The sequence below is a fragment of the Silene latifolia genome, chromosome 10 (assembly GCF_048544455.1).
Source record: "Silene latifolia isolate original U9 population chromosome 10, ASM4854445v1, whole genome shotgun sequence".
Taxonomy (NCBI): Eukaryota; Viridiplantae; Streptophyta; class Magnoliopsida; order Caryophyllales; family Caryophyllaceae; genus Silene; species Silene latifolia.
The window spans coordinates 36637557-36652642 of NC_133535.1; positions in this window are offsets into that span (position 1 = coordinate 36637557).

A 15086-nucleotide genomic window follows, 5' to 3' on the forward strand; every position below is an offset into this window, starting at 1 on the left:
TCCCTTCTCGTACAGACCGAGAAGGACGTGAAGTTTAGTTGGAGCATGAAACAGGATGTTCTCGTTGTGTCAAACAAGGGCAAGGGTAAGGGCAAAGCTCAGGCAGACCTAGCAGTAGGTAAACCGGAGTTTAAGAAGTCGGGATCAGGTAAGAGTGGGCCTGGTGAGTCGAGCACCTCATCAGGCGCGACAAAGAGCAAGAATGGTAACATGGAATGCCATCATTGCCACAAGACTGGGCATTGGAGGCGTACATGTCCTGTATACCATGAGGACATAAAAGCAGGTCGCGTTAAACCTGTTGGTATGTCTTCTTCTTCTTCTTCTTTTATTCATATGATTGTGATTAACCACGCAAGTTACGGAACTTGGGTACTAGATACTGGTTGTGGTTCTCATCTGTGTAATCATGTGCAGGGGCTCCGAAACATCGAACCCCTCGTAAAGGGTGAGGTGGACCTGCATGTCGGGAATAGAGCACGAGTGGCTGCCGTCTCGAGGGGAACATACGTGATCCAGCTTCCCAGCGGATTTGAGTTATTTTTATATAACTGCTATTATGTACCCAGTCTTTCTAAAAACATTATTTCAGTTTCTGCACTTGACAAACTTGGTTTTTCATTTGTAATAGAGAATAATACTTGCATTTTCTCGTTACACGATATGATTTATGGCAAGGCAGTCTCAATGAATGGAATTTATGTTTTAGATCAGACCACGGAAATATTGCACGTAATGAATAAGAAGTTAAAGGTTGGTGACAAAGATCAAACGTATCTATGGCACTGCCGTATGGGACACATTAATGAGAAACGCGTTAAACAGCTCATGCAGAATGGAGCTATCTCGGCCTTTGATTTTCAATCATTTGGCACGTGTGAATCATGTCTCATTGGCAAGATGACTCGAATTTCCTTCAAAGGTGTTGGAATGCGCGCTGCTGACCTATTAGGACTCATACATACGGATGTGTGTGGACCTATGTCAATCACCGCACGAGAAGGCTATAGGTATTTCATCACTTTCACGGACGATTTAAGTAGATATGGCTATGTCTACTTAATGAAGCATAAAAGTGAATCCTTTGAGAAATTCAAAGAATACCAGAATCGGGTACAGAACCAACTGGGTAGAAAGATTAAAACACTACGTTCAGATCGTGGTGGCGAGTATCTTTCACACGAGTTTGATCAACACCTTAAGGACTGTGGGATTGCCTTACAGTTAACTCCACCTGGAACACCTCAGTTAAATGGTGTGTCTGAACGGAGAAATCGAACACTACTTGATATGGTTCGATCCATGATGAGTCACACGGTATTGCCTGATTCATTATGGGGTTATGCTCTTCTCGTCACCGCTCTAATACTTAACAAAGTCCGTCTAAAGTCATTGACAAGACTCCATATGAACTATGGAAGGGAACGGTCCCTAACTTGTCCTTTATACGGGTTTGGGGCTGCGAGGCTTATGTCAAGTGGAGACACGAGTATAAGCTCGGCCCGCGATCGGTCAAGACATACTTTATAGGTTATCGTAAAGGAACATTTGGTCATTACTTCTATTCGCCAACCGAACAACGTGTATTTGTTGCGGCTAGTGCGACATTCTTAGAGAAGGAATTTCTCGAGAATGCGAAGAGTAATAGAACCTTCGAGCTATCGGAGATTCGAGAACCAAATGCCGAGCAACAATTGGAGGAACCAGTTCCTTCAATCCCGGCTGCGGTTAATATTCCTGAGGAACCGAGGAGGTCGGGAAGAGTCTCTATTCCTCCAGACAGATACATTGGTATGGTCGAGGAACATGACATAGATGACATTCTGCTCTTAACGAGTAGTGAACCCGCAACCTATAAAGGTGCCATGACTAGTTCCGACTCAAAGCTATGGCTTGAGGCCATGCAATCCGAGATGGACTCCATGTATGAGAACAACGTATGGGATCTTGTTGACTTGCCTGTTAAGGTTCGTCCCCTTCAATGCAAATGGCTTTACAAGATAAAGCATTCTGTGGAAGGTCAACAAGATATCTATAAAGCACGACTAGTTGCTAAAGGTTTCACCCAAGTGCCAGGTTTGCACTACGATGAAATTTTTGCACCCGTAGTCATGTTGCGTTCCATTCGGATTATCTTAGCGATTGCCGCTTTTCATGACTATGAAATTTGGCAGATGGATGTGAAAACCGCCTTCTTAAACGGTTTTTTGGAGGAAGAGTTGTACATGGTACAACCCGAAGGTTTCATCGATCCTAAACATCCTAAGAAAGTGTGCAAGCTTAAGCGTTCCATTTATGGACTTAAGCAAGCATCTCGGAGTTAGAATCATCGTTTCGACCAAGTGATAAAAGAAAATGGATTTACTCGATCGGTCGAGGAACCATGTCTATATATCAAGTCGAGTAGGAGCAAGATTGTCTTTCTAATATTGTATGTTGATGACATACTCCTGATTGAGAATGACATACCTCTCTTAACTTCGGTAAAAGTATGGTTGAAGAACCATTTCCAGATGAAAGATCTGGGTGAGGCACAAAGAATTTTGGGCATCCGTATCTATCGAGATAGATCACGTCGGATGTTATCTCTCAGTCAGGAGTCTTATATAGACAAGATACTAGAGAGATTCAGCATGACTAACTCCAAAAAGGGGTTTCTTCCTATGGCTCCAGGGGTGCATTTGAGCAAGTCTCGGGCACCAGAGACACCGGAAGAGAAAGAGCGCATGACCCGGATTCCTTATGCTTCGGCTATAGGATCAATCATGTATGCCATGATATGCACACGTCCGGACGTGGCATATGCATTGAGTATGACAAGTCGATTCCAACAAAGATCCGGGTGAATCACATTGGATGGCTATCAAGAACATTCTTAAGTACCTACGGAGGACTAAAGATTGGGCATTGACTTATGGAGGCGACCAAAAGCTATGCGCAACCGGTTTCGCAGATGCTAGCTTCCAAACGGATCGAGATGACTCAAAATCTCGACTGGATTCGTTTTTACTCTTAATGGCGTTGCGATCACCGGAAGAGTTCCAAACAAAGTGTTACAAAGAGATTCTACGACCGAGTCCGAGTACTATGCCGCGTCTGAAGCTGCAAAGGAAGCGATATGGATGCGTCAATCTTACAAGGCCTATCTGTAGTGCCTAGTTCGAATGACCCGATCACCATCTATTGCGACAATAGAGGTGCCATCTTCCAGGCTAAGGAGCCTAAGTCTAGCAACAAGTATAGACATGTACAACGGAAAGCTCATCTAATCCGAGATTACGTGGAGCAAAAGGAGGTAGTGATAGAAAAGATTGCTACTGATGATAATATAGCAGATCCTCTCACTAAACCATTACGACAAGATAAGCATGAAGGGCATGTTAATTCCATGGGAATTAAACGTGTTCCTGAGTTGTAGTACTCTTTTATGGATTAGATTCATTTTCTTGTGTACTCTATACGACATCATCGTTTTGATATTTATATATTTTGTTTTTCATGTGGATTTGTACGACAATTTTGAACACCACAAAGTGAACTGAACAAACATTATATTTTTGGTCCTTAATTGCCCACATGAGCTGATAACTCTGGCAATTATTTTGTGACGTTGGTTGATGGTGGGTTCAACGAGCCATAAGTCAAACGGTTGACTGACCAATCACAGAGGCAAGTTATACGGATATCTCGTAGGACACAATTGTGACAACGACGTGAAGTCCTAAATGTTTTATAACATTCGATGCCAGGTCGTGGATAGGACCTCCATGGTGATCCTAAGAGTCGATTCTTTTGACTATCGACTGTCTCTTGAGATTAAGGCAGATTTTGGGTGACTTTGGTTTCTTTCTCACGGTCATCCGTAAAGGGGGCCAAGTAGATTTTTTTCTGGGTCATTTCATGTTGTGCTTATATCGGCGGGGTCGAGTTGAAGGAAATATTCAGCCTTTATCGTGTACTCGATATTTCTCGGGGCCACTCGAGGAGTCAGAATCGAAATGCATGGCCATGCTCGAATACGGATTCGTTTTATCAGTTAAGTTACTCTCTAGTCGGGGAAACCACTCTAGATACAGATCGATTGTAAAATACGACCTTTGCGGATCCGGATATGCAAATTGTTTTACATTGAGTGGGAGAAATTTTAAATGGATATGAGAATCGGTTATCGCACATACACTTTTACGGACAAGTGGGAGTTTGTTGGAGCCGGTGTCCTCCAGTTAGTGCGGATAACGTTATTGCACATACACTTGTACGGACAAGTGGGAGCTTGTTGGGGCTGGTGTCCTCTACAGTTAGTGCAATGACATATAAATCTCTAAAAGGATCAAAGGGCATACTTTTGTATTATTATCAGTTGGTCCACGTTTATCAATAACGGTTGGCTTACTAGATAAGTTTGACGTTATTGTCATACAGATGGCGGTGACCAACTGGTCCCTAAAAGTCACACCTATAGGATACGTTTGAGAGATGTGACGGTATGAAAATACAGTCATGTTGATGCCTAATATGAATAAGCAGTTAGTCGGGGTTATTGACTAATAATTAATCAAACGCGATGTTGAGATAATTATTTAATACAGATTATATAATAATGGCTAAGGTGAATTAAGCAGTTAATTCATAAATTGAATATAAACGATTATATTTAATTGATGTATATTGAATTAATTATACAATATTGTCTTTGTCGGACAAGTATTAATATATCGACTGAGTCATGTTACTAGTTGATATTTTAATAACCGATAACCGATGACGATTTATAATAAAATCCCGTCATATACATTTTAGCATTTTGGATCGGACTACGAGTTAAAATAAGGAGAAAGTGGAAAGCCCACTTCCCCCTTGAAGCTCACGGTTTGGACGAAGCAAACAAAAGGAGAGGGCTTCTCTCCTTTTGACCTAAGCATATTCATTTGCAACAAAATTAGGGTTTCGGGGCAATTTTCTCTGAAATTCTAGATATCACATCGAAAACCTCACAAGAACTCTCTCAATATTGCAAGGCAATTAGAGAGTAATTTCTAGCACAAGGGACATAGTCTCAGACGGTCTTGGGTGCAACGATTAGGAGGAAATCTACATTGATTTCTGTTCTTAGGCCGAATTCACAAAGGACCCGAGGTTGATTCTTGTTCTCTTATCGTTTTCTATTGTTTTTCATTTATGACCATAAATCACATGTTAAAGATACGTTATAGTCCTAAAATTTAAGGGAATTTTACGGATATTTCCCTACAGAAATGATTCCCCAAAAAAGAAAAATGAAAATAAATGGGTAAGTGTGCTTGTTTGACGAAAATGCCGACTTTGCCTCGAAAAGCGTGCCCGTATGATTAGGAAACTCGAAATATGGTAATTCGACGGGATTACCAAAAATAAGAACACATATGAATAAGAAATTATGCTTAAGGAATTAGGAAAGACCCAACGCGGAAAAATCACAGAAATATCTCTAGGGAAGAGGCGCAGCATGAGCTGCGTCCCTTTGAAGAGGCACAGCACGTGCTGCGCTATTTCCCCAGTGTGTCCGTTCTGACGGATTTTAGTAAACAACTTTTAGTATAAATATAGACGTCGATGGAGGTTTTATTCACATAATTCTGCCGTCTTTCTTCCGTCTATTACATAAAACTCTCTAATTAATCATACAACATGGATGCTTTAGAAATCCGTCTCAAAGAATGGACAAACGAATTCACAAATGTGGAGAAACATGATATGGGTGCCTACAACTTTGGATCGATTTTGAGCTTGAAACTAGTTAAGGTTGTTAAGCCATTCTTGGATGCTTGTCTTGAGTATTGGGACCCTAATTTCCACGTGTTTGCCTTCCCTGGAGGCGACATCTGTCCGTTTCCCAAAGAAATTGCTGCAATTGGTGGATGGGACCCAGAACATATGCCTGCTATACCCTCTACTTCTCAAGGGTATAAAAACAAGTTTAGGGATTTGCTTGGATTGACAAGAGCCGAGGTTGACCTTCTTATGACCTCAAAAGGAGTCCGAATGCTTGATTTCATCGATCGGTTCATAAATAGGACAGACCCCTCTATCTTCTATGTTGCGAGGCGTAGGGCATTCGGATTTTGCCTATTGCATGGTTATGTCCTCCAAGGGCATGTTGACGAGGAGTTGAGAGGTGATCCTCGCTATCTAAGTTTAGTTGAGCAAATGGAGCTGCGCAGGAGCCCAGCTTGCCTATGTTTAGGAGAGATCCTATTGGGATTAGATAACAGGAAAGCCAACCACGACCTTCCTTATTTAGGAAGTCCCATCATCTTGCAGGTAAAAAATACAACCTCTTTTTGTTTTCTTTTCTTTGTTCTCTTTTTTTTTCGTTTTTTTTTTCGTTTTTTTTTTCTTTTTTCGTTTTCTTTTTTTTTGGATACTAATACCTGCTTTGGTAGGTTTGGCTTATGGAGCGTCTACGGCTGATCGAACCCCCAGTTAATGTTCCTGCTTACCATGCTCGCTCGATTGCAATGAGGATCAGGCTTTATATGGTGGACTTCATTCGGGTTTGTAACTATTGGGAGAACAAGTTGAAGAATGAGGATGGTCCCCTGCTCAGATGGATCGTACCATGGTGGCATCTCAAGTCTGTTACTGGAGTATCGTCTCTGGATCCTACTCGATCGGTGCGCATTCCTGGCTTGGAATTCATGATATGCATCTTCCCAGAGAGACTGATGAGGCAGGTTGGCTTGAAGCAGATGATTCCTAAGCTTGATACTGTTCCTCAGACTGCCGTGGCACTTACTACCGAGAGTCGAAGAGAGTGAGCCCTCAAATGGGCTCAGAGAAACATGTGGTTCCTAAATGCTTCTGTTAGCGCATTATGGGTATCGGATTCCTACTTGCAGTGGAGGAAGGCTACTACTCCTGAGGAGCGCGAGAGGCTAAGGAAGCGCGACCCTGTTGATTACAAGGTTCGTGATGTAGCGAAGGAGAAAGAGAAGTACTTGACCGAGGGAGAGGAAGAAGCTGGATTCCGAGTTGTTCATCCATCGAAGAAATCGAAGACCTCTCCTGTCGTCGAAAAGGTGGTTGATAGGAATGGCAAGACTAGACCACGAGAGAGACCGTTGGTGATTAGGTCTGAGATAGCGCAGGAGCGCGCGGCTCGTGGTCGAGATAAGAAATGTGACAAAAATGACAAAGGCAAGGGGAAGATGGAAGAATAGCCTAAGTCCTAGTATTATTTATTATTATTATTATTATTTGTAATAAAATGGTGGAGTTTTTAGACTCCTAGCCTATTTATTTTTAGCATTATTTTTATTATGTGGCGTATTATTATTATTATGGAAGGAAATGAATAAAAGATTAATTGGTTATGAAACCATTGTCATTTTCTTTTATTATTCTTGTCGAATTCCAGATGCATATGCAAGTGTCTTTCTATTTACATTTAAAATAATGGGTTGTATCCTGTGAAGGATTGCCTACGTATTCATTTTAAAAATGAAATCAAACCCTTGCGCGTAGTTCAAGTAAATGTAAAAGAATAATTGTTCTAAGCAAGAGCTTGTAATGAACTAGAAAATGAGCATGAGCTTTACTGACTCCTAAAGCACAATTCAGTTTATTTGATGATATGAGGATGACGATTTGTCAACATGCAAGAGCAAAGTGACAGAAGCTTTATTTCAGCTGGCCAGGGGCTGTTTTTATTCCGTGCCACATGAGCGACACGTGATGTTACGCGAGGCGCGTTTTTGTTCCTATTATAGGCATAATATCGTTTCAGTTGCTCGAGGTTAGTTGGGTTGGCAAATTCATTCCCATCTAGGTCTGTAATTCTAACCGCACCCCCGGGAGTATGGACTTGACCAGAAATGGTCCGGCCCAGTTGGGTTTGAACTTTCCTCGTGGATCGACAGGTAAAAGAGCTCTAACTGATTTGAGGACTAAGTCTCCCTCTTTGATGTTCCTAGGCTTAACCCTTTTGTTGAAGGCTCGTTTGATACGTGCCTGATATGTTTGCACGTTGTGTAATGCACGCAATCTTTGTTCATCCAGGAGGATGAGTTCTTCATATCTGTTTCTCTTCCAATCGGCCCCTGGGATTTGACTTTCGAGTAGGATGCGCAAGGACGGTATTTCTAGCTCAACTGGCAGCACGGCTTCGATGTCGTAAGTCAAATAGAAAGGAGTGGCCCCAGTGGGTGTTCTAACAGATGTGCGATATCCCCATAAGGCAAATGGTATCTTGCTTGGCCAATCTCGATAATTGTCAATCATTTTCTTGAGGATTGTGACAACGGTTTTGTTTGCTGCCTCTACTGCGCCATTAGTTTGTGGTCTATATGGCGAGGAATGGTGGTGTTTGATTTTGTACTTGGCTAGCAATTGTTCAGTCTCGGCCTGGAAATGTGACCCATTGTCACTGATGATCTCATGTGGACAACCGTATCGACAAATGATGTTGGTTTGTATGAACTTTGCCACGTTCTTGTCTGTGAGACTAGTGTAAGAAGCCACTTCTACCCATTTGGTAAAATAATCGATTGCCACCAGAATGAAACAGTGACCTCCTGTTCCGGACGGGGTGATCTTTTCGATGATGTCGATTACCCAAGCAGAAAATTGCCAAGGAGACGTCATGGTGTAGAGTAATGAGGGAGGGACATGTTGCACATTTCCGAAGATTTGGCAGTTGTGGCAATGTCTGACATATTTGATGCAATCGGATTCCATTGTTGTCTAATAATATCCCAAACGCGTGAATTTCTTTGCCATCATTGGTCCACTCATGTGAGGTCCACATTCTCTATCATGGACTTCTTCCATCACTTTATGTGCCTGTGAACAATCAAGGCAACGCAAGATTACACCAAGAGGTGTTCTTTTATACAATTCTCCTTGCATGAGAACGTATTGGGAGGCTAGTAAGCGTATAGCACGTCGTCCCCTCTTATCCATGTCTGGTGGATAGGTGTCATTGAGTTTGAAGTTCAAAATTGCTTGGAACCAAGGTTCCTCTGGGTTTTCTTCTTCATCTGTAATTTGGTGCACATAAGCTGGTTATGACCGTCGTTCGATGCATAAAGGCATTTCTACCATATTATCCGGCATATTAATCAAAGATGCTAGTTTTGCAAGAGCATTTGCAATTTGATTCTCTTCTCGAGGTAGGTGTAGGTAAGTTACTTGATCGGAGAATTGGGCAACTTGGTCTATCCTGGCTTGATAGGGTGCTAGGCTTTCACTCCGAATTTTCCAAGACCCCGTAATTTGATTGATGATAAAGGATGAGTCTCCATGTACTCTAAGATTCTTGATGCCGAAACCGACTGCTGCTTGTAGCCCAATGAGGCAAGCCTCGTATTCTGCTGCGTTATTTGTCACCTCGAAGTCGAGTTTGAGAGAGAATGGTGTATGCTCACCTTCAGGAGAAATGAGCAACACTCTTATTCCAAATCCTCTTAGGTTCGACGCTCCATCAAAATAAAGGTCCCAGGAGTCTACATCGGTTTGGAGTATATCTTCATCCGGAAATGACCAAGTGTCTATTGTTTGTGTATCATTGATGGGATTTTCTGCGAAGAACTCGGCGACAGCACGTCCTTTTATAAATTTCAGAGGTACATATTTGAGATCGAACTCTGAGAGCATCAAAGTCCATCTCGCTAGGCGTCCATTGAGAACGGGTTGTTCGAAAAGGTTTTTGACAGGATCCATTTTGGAGTATATTTTGACGAAATAACTAAGCATGTAATGGCGTAGCTTCTTTGTTGCCCACACAAGAGCGAGGCACGTCTTTTTGAGTGGTGTGTACTTGCACTCATACTCCAAGAACTTCTTTCTAAGGTAGTAGATAGCTCTTTCTTCTTTTCCCACGATTTGTGCTAGCATAGCTCCCATGGCTGTTTCGGTTACTGTGAGATATAAACCAAGAGGTTGATCTCATTGGGGTAGCATGAGCACTGGTGGTTTGACTAGTATCTCCTTGATTCGATCGAACGCCTTTTGACAGTCTTCATCTCACATGGTGTGATCTGTTTTCTTTAGCTTTTTGAAGATAGGTTCGCAAATCATGGTGAGTTTCGATATGAATCGACTTATGTATTGCACCTTGCCCAAGAATCCTCTAACTTCCTTCTCTGTTTGAGGTTGCGGCATTTCTATTAGAGCTTTGATTTTGGAAGGGTCGATTTCTATTCCTCGTTGGCTAACGACATATCCCAGGAGTTTGCCGTATATTACCCCAAATGCACATTTCTGAGGATTGAGCCTCATGTTGTACTTTCGTAGTCTTGAGAAGAATTTGCGAAGGTTATTAATGTGAACTTCTCTATCCTTGGACTTGATAATCATATCGTCTACGTATACCTCCACTTCTTTATGCATCATGTCATATAGTAGTGTAGTTGTGGTGCGTTGATACGTAGCTCCTGTTGGAATATGTGTCCTCCGACAATAATGCGATCACAATTGTCGATCATAATGATCACATATCTAAATCTCATTTTAAGAATACATGTGGGATGTAATTTTTACAGTCAACTGGTCCACACATATCGGTAATGATTGGCTGACTAGAGTTTGACATTACTGTCGTGCGACGGTGGTGATCAGTTGATCCCCTTAGGTCATACCTAAAGGGTAACACTCTTAATTGATTATTTAATTGATCGTATGTCGATACGGGTTAATTAAATTACTTAAAATTGACGGACGATTTTGGAAGTAATATTTACGTGTCTCATTGAAATTTGATTAAATAAGATACGGTCTAAGTGATCGAATTGTTTTATTGCTTAGATGAAATTATTGTTTACGGAAACAATTAAAACGGAATGAATAAATTATTATAAATACAGAATGTTGTAGTTTATAATTCGGAAACATTTTTGGTACAAGTAATTATGAATTACTAGGTTAATTTTATAAGTGACATATTTTATTAATATGTTGATTTTTAATTGTTAAAAATACATTTTATACACATATTGTCATGGAACTTGTGACATGTGACAATTGACAAATGACAAAATATAAAATGGACTTCCCATTTTATGTAAGTGCCGAAAATATGATGGAGGGAGTGTAATGTTTATTTTGTGTTAATTATTTTAGTGGGAACAAAATGAGTACTACACATTCTAGCCATGCACACCTAGTTGCTTTTGTGAAGAGCATATAGGTCATGCATTGGCCCTTACCACCCCCTATACCCGGTTTCCCAACCATGCAAGCAAAGGGTTTTTACCCTTTATAATCACTATAATGCACAATATATCATTACTAGTGTTGTGCATTGTTTTGTTCATCCAAAAACCCAACTTATAGAAGTTTAGAGAGAGAAATAAATACTCCAAAATTCATCTACTCTTGGCCGAAATTTCAAGAGGACAAAATAATATTTTGGGTCAATTTTTAGTAAGATTAATATTCTTCTAGTTCAAATAATATTAGTCTTTAAGAGGTTATCTTGGGTATATGCTTTTGGGAGAGATTCTAAATTTGAATCTTAGTTCATCCATTATTTGGAATGCTCAAGAACTAACAAGAAGGAGATCTTGTTGGTGCCCAATAATCCGAAATTTCCAATGTAAGAATGATGATTTCTTCACTATATTTACTTATGTTTGCATGCATAAGATCTAATTAATTTTATGACTAAATTAAATTTGAAACATATATGAATATGTTAAGTAATGAGATAAAGATTTCTAACAAGCGGTATCATGAGCCTTAGGTTGTTTGCATGCAAATCGGTTAAAGTTTTTCCAGTTATACGATTAACATATAAAACTTATAAATTTGTGTTTATTATGATATATCACGAAATTAATTTTGCATGTTAAAGTTTCTGATCCTAAAATGTATTTAAGATATTTTGGTTAATTTATGGATTTTTATTGTTCATTTTATATATTAATGGCATTAAAATGTGATTTTATGATAGAAATGTCATTTTCGGACTACAATTAGCTAAACTTCGAATTTTCCAGTGGTTTTTGGATATGTTTTCACATATATTATTGTTAGATGACCTGTAAAGTTTCAGAATTTTTGGAGTTCTTATGCTCGAAATATGGATTTTTCATGATAAAAATCGGATTTAGATGAAAAATAGGTTAATATGAGATAAATTTCGAATCTGGTCATAGAAATTTAGTATGTTGTCACATGCAATTTTACAAGATGTGTGTAAAATAATAGGCTATATTGAAGTCAATATGCATGATTTATGAATTTTTGATGAAAAATAGCATAAATAGTGACTTTAATTAGTGAATAAATGTTAAAACATAGTTCATGACTAAGGAAAAACGTCACATGTTGCATTTTATCTCTTATTTCAGATCTAAAATTGAAAAGTTGATAAAAATATTTTTTCTCATGTTTTTATGATTATAATTGAATCCGATAAACCGCAACATTGTTTTTCCCAATAAATTTCGAAATTTTAACCTAAGTTTTTGAACATTATGAGTGTCATGGTATTTTCCAGAATGTTCATGAGTTTAAATTTCAAATTTTTAATTTATTTGAAATTTTTGTGATTTATTTGGAATTTATGGCAATTTATTGTTATTTTGAGTCCTCTAATGAACAATTTTAAGAAATACAAGTTAATTATAGTCAATATGTTAGTGAAGACTAATTTTGAGTCCTAAAAAGGTTAGGGTAATTAACTTGTGCATAAATATGATTTTATGTAATTTATTGTGATTTTATAAGGTTGAATCACGCAAATCCTTAAAAACCGTTTAATATACGATATTGGCTCCTTAAAGGCGATTTAGCATTAAATTCGGCATGTTCATACATATTATAATGCTGCATTTTATTTATGATTGTCATAATTTTATTTTATGTAATTTTTGAATTATGTAATTTTACTTAGTATGGCCTTAGTTTTTAATTGATATTACCCGTAATGTATGGGAATATCGATTCGGTTGTAATTTATTGTGATCTCGTATCACCGTTTTGTAATTTAATAGATTTATTTTATTTTAATTACAAATGTATAATAGGAAATTATGTAATTTGTTATGTAATTTATTTATTCCGGAGTTCCATGAAGACGGTGTCATTCAAGATGGCGATACATAAAGACGGTGTTACCTCGAGATGCGTGCCAAAACCGAAGTTCAAGGGACCAATGGAGTTGGTTTCCGAATATGTAATAGTTAATTAGATTTTCTATTTTATGAAGGCCATACTAGGATTTAATTTATGCTTTGCATTTTATTTATATGTTGCATGCATCGCTAAATCGCCATAACTAAAACATGCATCATCATTTTATCGAGTTTATCGACCGTGTCAATTATAATTATCGTAGTTCACCGCTTTAGTTCACTTAAAACGTGATAGATAATAAATCGCGAAAGTGGTAAACAACCCCCTTAAGTTTACTTCTACGTGAGATTAAGCCCCTTAAGTTTGATTTGGAGTAAATAACCCCCTTAACTTTGATATAAAGTGAAATCAAGCCCCTTTTATTTTTCCGGCCAAAATCTCACCGGATTTTTCAATTTCTCACCAATTTGTCATATCGGTGTACATATTAGGTAAAAATTTCTCTCGGATACGTTTACTTTTTCATTTGCGTGCTCCTGTCATCAAGTAAGGGCAATGATGATGATCCTCAAAAACTGTCGAGTTGTTTGCCCGGTAATCTAAGATCAAATCCATGGTTTGCCAAATTGGTCTTCCCCTCCAAAATTACAAATTAAATTGTTCAAGATGCAGCTATTATTCTTAGCATCATTCAAGGGTGTTGGTAGGGCAAAATATGTTGTACGACTATTGAGTGTGCGCAATTACTGGAATTCATAATTATTCTTCATTCACGCATTTTAGTCGGCATTTTGATTGTTAATATCAGGAGTATAATCATGTGTTTTTTAAGACGCTATAAATATTGCGGTACATCTACATGTATAAAGTAATAAGGAGTGAAATTTATACCTAATATGTACACCGATATGAGAAATTGGTGAGAAATTGAAAAATCCGGTGAGATTTTGGCCGGAAAAATAAAAGGGGCTTGATTTCACTTTATAGCAAAGTTAAGGGGGTTATTTACTCCAAATCAAACTTAAGGGGCTTAATCTCACGTAGAAGTAAACTTAAGGGGGTTATTTACAACTTTCGCGGATAATAAATTGACATGACCTCTCGCTAAAAATAAACAATTGAGACTTAGCCTTACCAAAAAGTAGAAACCATGAAAACCTATTTCGCGAGGGAGTGCACTCGGCCATCCCGGGGTACAAACCTTGTTACGTAGGGGAAGTGGGTGATAAATGTCTATCCACCGAATTCGTGTTGATGAGGGTTTCATCGGCTATCCCGTGCCCAAGTTGATGTGAATTTGGATCATGGACACATTTATTTGAAATTTGGATTGACCTCAACGGAAGTATTCGTGACCGTAGTCGCATGTGTTCCGGGCTATAGATAAATATTAGAGTAATTTTATCGACCGAGAATTCTAAAAGTATAATCGATTAAAGAGTTAGTCCACCGAGTTATATTGATAAGGGTTTCATCGGCTATCCCGTGCCCAAGTTAATATGAATTTGGATCTCGGAATCATTTATAATAGTTGGGTAGAGGTCACTATATAAATGCTTTACTTGTTATTTACAAGTATTAATAAAACGATAAATGTTAAGTTTTCCTTTTTCCGTTATCATATTGTTCTATTTCTTTACCACAATTCATATACGATATCATTTCGATTTTGATTCAAATCTCCATTAAAACATCGTAACTAAAGACAAATATGAATTTTCTTGTAAAACCTCGTATTGTCCGTTGGAAAGATCTCTTGCGAAGAGTATAGATTAAAGTTATTCATTATCACACAGGTTTTTGATTCTCGACTAACACATCTACTTACAATTGATGGTTTCTCACATGCTTTATTAAGTTAAGTACCTTGAAACGATAAATTGTTTTGGTAATTAGATTTGTTAGAAATCGTAATTGACCAAAATAACGCAACCACTTCAATGAAAGTTTTAAGACTAAAACGATTGAATTGAAGAGTAGTCTTCATAAGATTCAACTTTGCTTCTCTAAGTAAAGGTTCTATGAATTGA